This window comes from Echiichthys vipera (assembly GCF_963691815.1).
Source record: "Echiichthys vipera genome assembly, chromosome: 20".
In the NCBI taxonomy this organism is placed as follows: Eukaryota; Metazoa; Chordata; class Actinopteri; order Perciformes; family Trachinidae; genus Echiichthys; species Echiichthys vipera.
This window is the reverse complement of record NC_139845.1, coordinates 5,553,708-5,562,541: the sequence shown is the minus strand read 5'-3', so window position 1 is coordinate 5,562,541 and position 8,834 is coordinate 5,553,708. Positions and strand designations below refer to the sequence as shown.

The 8,834-nt window shown below is 45.8% G+C and overlaps 1 protein-coding gene across 1 annotated transcript in view; it reads left to right on the top strand.

Annotated features, from left to right (window-relative positions):
* Window positions 1–531: 531 nt before the first annotated feature.
* The window catches only part of syt1a (synaptotagmin Ia), a gene marked incomplete at its 3' end in the record, with an annotated part of 98,815 nt that continues 90,512 nt past the window's right edge, over window positions 532–8,834 (top strand). The window contains exon 1 of the mRNA XM_083935561.1: window positions 532–641. The remainder of the gene's footprint in view (window positions 642–8,834) is intronic.

Here is an 8,834-nt window from a genome sequence, read left to right as displayed (position 1 = left end):
GTGATCATATACAGTACGAATGTCTCATTACCGTTATTCATCAATCACTGTGCCAGAGTGTGCTTTGTCTTATTCAAAGAGAAAATATCGTCTGAAATGCTCCGCAAAACCAGTCATAAGTTTGTTGATGCTGTGCGGAAATGCAATGTAATTGTACCTTCAATAGATTTTAGTTTTCACGGAGCAGAAGGTGCGAGTGGGCGGGGAAAATGACAGAAAATATTGAGCTGAGAGATGGAGGGGATGTGTGCATTTTGTCTGACAGAAGAAGAGCAAGCGAGGGAGAGATGGTGAAAGAGAGAAGCCGGGGGAGGGGGCTGGAGTAGGTGGGCGGGAAGAGAGGAGGCGAGTGTCACGGACACAGAGAGAGAGAGAGAAAGAGAGAGAGAGAGAGAGGGAAGGAATAGTGAGCAGTTCGCTTGCCGGAGCTGTTGACTGGGTGTTCGAGTGTGTGATCGTGAGTGCTTCTTGAGCCGCCGTGAAAAAAAAGAGAAGAAGGGGAGATTGCTTTTTGAGCCTTTTGTTTTTTCTTTTTCTTTCTTCTCAAAGTGCAACAGCGAGCTCCCTCAGCGAAAGCAGAACTTGTCTGAACCCCTTCCTGGGATTGTAAAGAGGACCCAGGAAAGACAGCGTGCTACCAGGTAAGAGACAAACAAACAAACAAGCAAACAAACAAAAAGGAAAGCAGTGTGGAGGTGAAGGTAACACGGTTTATACAGAGCTCTTGTCTGTGTTAATGCTTTGCAATGAGTACACGGTTGAACCGGAGACGTGAGCACATGTGTGTGTGTGAGTGTGTGTGTGTGTGTGTGTGTGTGTGAGCAAACATGGCTTGCCGGACGGACGGCGTACCGTGATTGTGACTGGAAGAGTCAGGTCGTGTGGAGAAGGAGGAGGAGGAAGAAGAGGGGGGGTGGGAGGAGGTGTAGTGTCTTTTTGGCTGCAGCTCATCCAGGACGACAGATGTCAGAGCATGTGAGATTTACATGACAGGGATTACTGAAAAGGAAAAACAGGATTTTTCCAAGATCAGATCAAATTTGGAGACTCTTGAAAGACTTTCTGTGTTTCACTTTCTTGTTTCTTCGCCCTCAAACAGAGCGGCGTTAAATACTCTCACCACACATCAGAGTTTTACGACTCATGTTTCGTAGTTGCTTCCTCACAAAATTGGTTTATGAGCAATGCAATCGGCGTGCATCTACATTTATGAGCAGTTCCTGGATGGATGTGGCTCTGCGGCCGTCAGGATCCGTGGTGTTAGTGACAATAAGCAATTGTATCTCTACTATGATGCTTCCTAACCCGGGGGCTTGCTTCCTTTGTCATTTATTGAGAAGTTCTGCTGTAATCGAATCACTGCGCTGCCTTCACTGCTGTTTGTCATTTCCTCTTTGTCATTTCTTATCTCCCGTTCTCTCATTATCCCCAAACTCTGCTGAAATGAACCAGTCGATCTCTCTTTTTCCCAGTCCCTCCCTCTATTCACGCATGCTGACGTACAGTATTAAACAAAGACTAGACCTAGAGGGGCCAGGGGCTGAACAAAAGCTCCTCTGTTCCTAATAACATTTTCACTTTCTTCTTCTTCTCCTCTCATTTAGAAACATGAAAGAGGTGAAGGTTGGTAGATTGCCGGGCTTCAAATAGCCCCCTGTCTATTTGATTCCATTGTCTTGAGCTGGAACACGCCATGAAAGCCCAACACACGGCGGCTCCAGTCTTTTCAAACGCTCAACTAATTCAGTCGGATTTCAGTTCCATTTTGACTTCATTTCCCCCCGCCACCCTTTCCATAGCCTTTCTTCTCCGACAGGGTCTATTAAACCCTACTCGCACGCGCTGCACTTTTTTTGTGCTCCGTGGAAAATGGATTTGTTCGTCCCATAGTGGACCTGGAAAATCTGCCAGCCTGTCATATTGTTGCCATTGTTACCGCTAGATTGATGTGTAAAATCTGGAGTCATTTACGGAAGCATATTTAATTCATTCTCCTTGAGGACAGTTCAATCCTTTTCTTGTAAAATACTGGGCCCGCTGGCATTGTCGTTTTATTCAACTGTTGTGTACACTGCCTCGCGTGTGTCCGTGGTGTGTGTGTGTGTGTGTGTGTGTGTGATGTGTATCCAGCTGTGAGATCTCCCATCGCATCAATAGTTAATGAGCGTCTGTAGCACTCATTCACGCGGCCCATTCACACAGTGTTTTTGTTTATCTAACGGCTGTGAAGCCCTGAGTGACGCGCGCTGTACTGTCCTGTGTCATTACGGAGCTTACACACGGCTCAGCCTGAGTTCAGATCGAGGCAGCACGGTGACCTTCACACAACCTTGCAGTGTTACGGTGGGTGTTTGATTAGTTATTAAGGGGTGGCAACATTTCAGAGTAATGACTTGTCTCGTAAATCTTATAAAAGAGGGAGACAAACATAAATTAAGTTTAGTAAAATATATATATATAGATATATTACAATTGTCATGCTTTCCTTGTATGTGGGTGCAAGACCTCTGAGTAGATCACTCCATCCGTGGACAGTACCGGGCGGCAGGCAGCTCCTTCCGGTCCACTGGATGCAGTGCGCTCTCTCCGTGACTCATTCCCTCGTCCACTCTGATTGGCCGGCTTTTCTACTCCAGGGGGGAAAGACAGGACGGTTGGCTTCTCGTGAGCTGGGATCGGCCGTTTTCTTCACACAACACCTCACCGAATGCACATTCACTTCACAGTGTGTTGGACTGAATGTTAAAGCACATGCATGAAGTTTGGGTAGAAAGGGCAGAGGATGCTTTAGACATTCACACATTTGAGTTTGTGTTCGTGTTGCTGAGATCCTTCTCCTTGATTCAGCCGTTACTCCATCCAGCCCCAACCGCACTCATGTTTCATATCCATCTGAGGGGTGTATTCAGGCTTCCAGCTCCCTCATCCCTTTGTAGATGACGCTGGCACATGTGACAGCTCCAGAGCAAACAGGGCGTGGAGCTTCCTGCCTGCTGAGACTCTGGCTTGTTTGCCTCTTACAGACAGACCCAGCTTAGTTTAGGTCCAATCTGCTCCACCCAGAAACCCAGCCAGGAATTTTTCTTTCCTCTCTCTCTCTCTCTCTCTCTCTCTCTCTCTCTCTCTCTCTCTCTCTCTCTCTCTCTCTCCCTCTCTGTGCGTGGAGCCTCTGCGCTCAGGCCATGCAGAACCACGGACAGCGCTCCTGTACAGAGGCAGAGAGGTGGACACAAGCGGTGGAGGGTGACATTTCAGCACCACCTCTCGTGGAGAGCACCAGCAGTCCGTAGAGGGATCAGACAGAAATGGAGACTTCAGAAATCATGGCAGTTTCAGCAAATATATATAAAGACAGTGTCAAAGCAGCTACACGATGGAGACTACTGCCTTGTTTGTAAAGATTATTTTTGAAGTGATCAGATGATATACTGTTGGGACTGGCAGGTTTTTACACTGTGGTTGCAGGAGGCATTGTAGCTGAGGAGCAGGCATGGCGGTGTTTGAATATTCATCAGCTTTAATCACTTTGTGTGTACGAACCTGTCAGTTGAGTCCACGGGCAACAGTGCTTAGTACTTAACCAGGTAGCCTGGCTAAATAATTACAACAGTTGCCAAAGTGGTAAAGCTTACAAAGAGGATGTGCGTGTTACATCGCATTTAGTTCACTGGAGCGTTTCATCTTTGTTTGCTTGCGGTCAGGGATACTCATAATGCACCCATATACGGCTCTTTAGCTTTGTGCCCTTTGAACAGGCCTCCTCTGTAGACCCAAAGGCATGTAAGGGAACAAACACAACTATCTTAGCAGCTTTTTTAGAATCGTTTGCTCATCTCATCTCATCTCATCTCATCTTCATCCGCTTATCCGGGGTCGGGTCGCGGGGGCAGCAGCTTTAGCAGGGGACCCCAAACTTCCCTTTCCCGGGCCACATTAACCAGCTCTAACTGGGGGATCCCGAGGCGTTCCCAGGCCAGTGTGGAGATATAATCTCTCCACCTGGTCCTGGGTCTTCCCCGAGGCCTCCTCCCAGCTGGAAGTGCCTGGAACACCTCCCTAGGGAGGCGCCCAGGGGGCAAATGTACAAGATATCAGACTTTGTGAGGGCAACAAAAAGTCCTGGACTTACTTTCATTGTTGTTGTTGTCAGTGTTCGAGACAGAGAACGGTATTTATTATCTACATAACTGAACTAAAAAAGCAGATCATAGAAACACACAAACTATGAAACTGTTTTAAAGGAGGCAGACAAAATAGTAAAATTCTCCCCGAATACAAAGTTCTATGACATACTGTATCTCAATGTTGAAATACCCAAGTCAACTTGAAGGTTTTACCATTGTTCCTTATATTTGTGGTGAGGAACCGACACCTGTGAATGTTCATTTCCATGTCTACAATATAGACGGTTAAGACTTAAGACTATAAGACGATCCTGACTCTTTCCCACCCCCACATGCCGCAACCTCCTCCATCACGTTCCACTGGTTCGGCTAACAGCACATTGATGCTATGTCCCAAATCGCGCAATTGGTCGATAAAATGCAAATGTACTGCATTTATCCGGTTGCGCACTTAAAAACGGCCAAAACCGCTGAGTGTGGATCCATGAACACTCGCCGCCATTATGTCTACGTAGAGGCGGAAGAGGCGGGACTTGGAAAATGGCGTTACAACAGCGCAGCGGAGCGGCAACAACTAGATTCCCTTCTAAATGTTGAATGTTGAACCTTATACATTCAATTGTGCTCAATTTTCACTACTTTCAGTGTTTTCCTACTTTTAAACTAGTTAACGGGTCTAGAGCCCTACTCCCCATAATGAAGCACAGCAGGGGGGGGTCGGGGAGTGATAATAATAAGGTCCCAAAAGTAGACAAAAGTGTATTGTTATACTGCTGTACTTTTTAAAAATTGGAACCACTACCTAATAGAAACTCCATCTCGTAAAAACAACCCACACTTGAGTCATTTGATGACACTGCAAATTGGCGTATTAGTCGATTGTTGCATCGACGACAATCCGGACCACAAATCCTTACTCTGCCCTGCTCAGCATTAGTGCCTCACACCCAAGACGAACACTCACACTCATGGCAACATGCTTCATTTCACACTACAAATCCCGATGATTAATCTGCTTTGGCTGCGGTAAATGGTATGCATGCATCAGTTATGGCTTCGTCGATGACTTCTTATTGATTTAAATGCATGGTTTTATTACGCACATAGGTGCAGGGAATTTTGAAATCCCAGCCCCCGTGATTTAGGTTTATTGTATAATTACACTCGTGGATAATAACATTTTGCCTCCTTCAGCGGGTTGAAATTAATTACATGAATCTTCCATCTTACGCGTGATAACAGTCTGAACAGTAAGAGGGTGAACAAGTCAGGCGTGAAAAGGTGTTATTTCTGTTCGACGAAAGCGCACCGCAGTCTTGCTCTCTGATCTGTGCTGGTGGCGTTCGCAGAAATTGTTGGATGTAGCTGTTTAGAAGAGCCTCGTCGCTGCATTGATACATGAAGAGAAGCTGGAGAGATAAGAGCCACTTCTCTTCATGAATTTACACACACACGCACGCACACACACGCACACACGCACACACACACACGCACACACACACACGTCCACACAAATATGCAAACACAGGCTCAGCATGACATTGATTTTGTGCCTCGTTGCATGTCCTCCAAGTACAGAGGAGGAGACCACAACAGAAACAATAAAAGCTGCACAAGTCTTGCCCCAAGGCTTCTTTTATCACCAGTGGACAGCAAACCACCCGTCACTCCTCCTCCTCCTCTCTCTCTCTCTCTCTCTCTCTCTCTCTCTCTCTCGCTCTCTCTCTCTCTTCTGAGCCCTCATAAACATGTCCCCTAATTGAGACGGCTAATAACTAAGCAGGGTCATTTGTATATGTATACATTAGCATAATTGAATAGGCATGAGTTAAGTGTCTTCCACCGGTGTGTTAATAACACGGTCCGGGAAAAAAAGAGGCGAACACGTGTGTGTGTTTGTTCGCCTCGCCGCTGTCATGAACTGGGAGGCATCCACCCGTTCAGCCCCCTCCTCTTTGCCCTGCCTCGCTTCCTCTTTTTTTTTTCCTCGTCAACTGTCAGCGCCGTAAAACAACTCAAGGCGTGGTCATTTTTCTCCCGTCTGAGATGCCCTTCTCTCTCCAGGCTACGTGTTGGCCACAGCTCATAGACCCGGTGTCCCAGTGTGAAAAAAAGGGCACGTGTGGCAGGTTAGACAGCGTTGGAAGTTAATTTTCTTGCATCTCACAGACAGTGCTGCTGGTGAGAGTTCACACACGCTCTGACCTAACCACAGAGGCCACTGCCACCATTGGAAAGGTAGCTGGTTTCCTTTCTTGTCCACACTCCCATCAATAAACCCCGCGTCTAGCAGAGGAGCCCTGATGTGGGGCAAGAGAAATGCTGATGGCAGGAGGGCGGGCACATGAGGAGAGAGTTGATGTGAATCAGGCTTAAAGTGAAGAAAGGGGTGAAGGAAGGAGGGAAGGGGATGGAGCGGGGATATATATTCCATCTCGGTGCGCTGCAGCTGTCGTCCTTGTCATTGCGCTGTGTAAATCAGAGTGCTGTCTGCTGCGATCTGAGCGGAGAGGAAGAGCTACTGTTTTTTTATTACTACATCTCTGGCTCCACAGACGCCTGCATATTCACCAGAGACCTGTATTTACTGAAAGAGAAGGGGGCAAAGCTGACAGAGCCCAGAAAGTGCAAATTCTTTCTAGCACAGGTTACTGAGAGGTAAAAGGAGACTCGAGAATAGTAGCACACCTCAAACATAGTTAATCGTTGCATAGCAACAACCTACTGGCTTTCAGGAGTTGAAGCACCGAGCAAAGTCTTGTTTTGTGTTTGACAGATTGTGAAATAACGATAATGAAAAAACTTTTTATAGACCTGTGCATATCATCATCACCCTCACTGGTCAGAAGATATTGACATATAAACTGTATCCTATCGCCTATATTGTATTAAACAGTCTCTTTGGATTTCGTCACCTGGATTGATGTTTTTCAGCTTCAAAATCAGTGTTGGAAGCGTTTTAGCCTTCAACCCTATCTAAGCTTAAATTAATGGAGAGTCCTTTAATTTCCTGTATCAGACGGATGATCATCAAGAGAAATCCTGCATTTTGATATAATCAGAGCAAAGTGCAAATGTAGATTATTAAGAACAGCAATGCAAGGATGAATTCACAGCTGTAATCTTGTGGTTCAATCTTAAAAGAAAGAGTTTGAAAGAAAAAGAGTTACCAAGCCTGCGGGATGCCAGCAGTATTTGGACTTTTTTCATGGACAATTAGTAATATTGAAATGTTAGCGTTGTTATGTTGGTTTATGAACCATAGTTGATAGTATTTGGATGGTTTATGAATAAATATCATCAAAGTCTGTTTGAATGAACCTGTGTTGGAGTCACAAAGAAATATTGTTCCTCCATTAAAGTGACGTTGCTCATTTTAATCCAGGTTTTCCTGAAAGCATCCCTGCTTTAAACGGTTGTTATCAGTGGTCATCAGCCTCATAGATACGGCTTAGAAGGGGTCAGCTTAAGTATCTACCAGTATGTTCAGAAGGTCGTTATCATCGATTCACATGGTAACGGTTAGAACCCCTTGGCGTCGCTTTTTAATGTTCTGAATTGTGAACTAAAACAAAACTAACGCGAATTGGTTAGGTTTAGGGAACAAGCCTGTTTGGTTAAGCTTCGGTCAAAATGCTAAAGTTTAAGTGTTGTAAAAGTTCAAACCTTCCTTGTCACACGCACTATTCTCTGTCACTGTCTACCATTGTCGCTCTTCATGCAACGTCATCTTCCAGCGCCGCGGCCTAGCTCTCAGCGTCCGATATTATCCGATGGCTGATCCAGCTTACCGACGGTAGATGATAGCAGCCTTCTGAGCCAACTAGGAGGTAGAGTAGGACCATACGACCTCATATCTGTGGTACTGATAACAACCGAAGGCACCCATTTAATCGGCTGATAACAAAGAAGTGGGTGCATTTATATAGAAGTAAGAATTGTCTGGACACCACTGACCCCTTCCGCGCAAGGCTACCAAGGCTAACGGAAACCAATTTTAGACTTATCCCATGTCCTCTTCTGTTGGTTAATGTTGATCAAAGCTCCTTTTCCTTTTTTCACTCTGCCATCCACTGAAAAACAAGGACAAAACACAATCTTTACCTTTGCGCTGCAACTGTTTCTAAAAAATTGGATTCCAGCGATTCCTTCTTTTCCTATTTACCCGGGTCAGCGGTGTCACCGTCTCTGTAAACTTCCAGTCAATGCTGGATTACTGTAATTAAAGGATCAATCATGTTAAAAGACTGCCACAGGAAGGAGGAAGCCACGGGGTTATCTTCAGATCAGGCATTTTCTCCAAACTCTGTCCTTTGATGCATCGACGTGCCCTTAAGGAGAGTTGCCGGCGGTAAATGGAGGGTTATCACTGATCTTAGATGTCCACTCGGGAGTATATTATCAGATAACCCATCAAGGAGGTCCACTATGGGTGGACCAGATCCCATTACAGATGTGTTTCTCACAGGTTTTACAGTCGCGGTGCGCAGACATGAACACACACCCACGCAAATGAGCGTTGCATTCATGTGCAAAATTGTGATTCATGATTGCGAGGGAGAAAGAAGCAGCCTCGCGCATAGGTTTCAGATGCTTTTCAGGTTTCTTCCTCTTCCTGCTGAGAGCAGAGAGGTAAGTGGGTCATGCAAAAGGGGCTTCTGTGGGAGCGTAAATTCACCTTTTTTTGTGTGCATTCGTTTGGTAGGGACA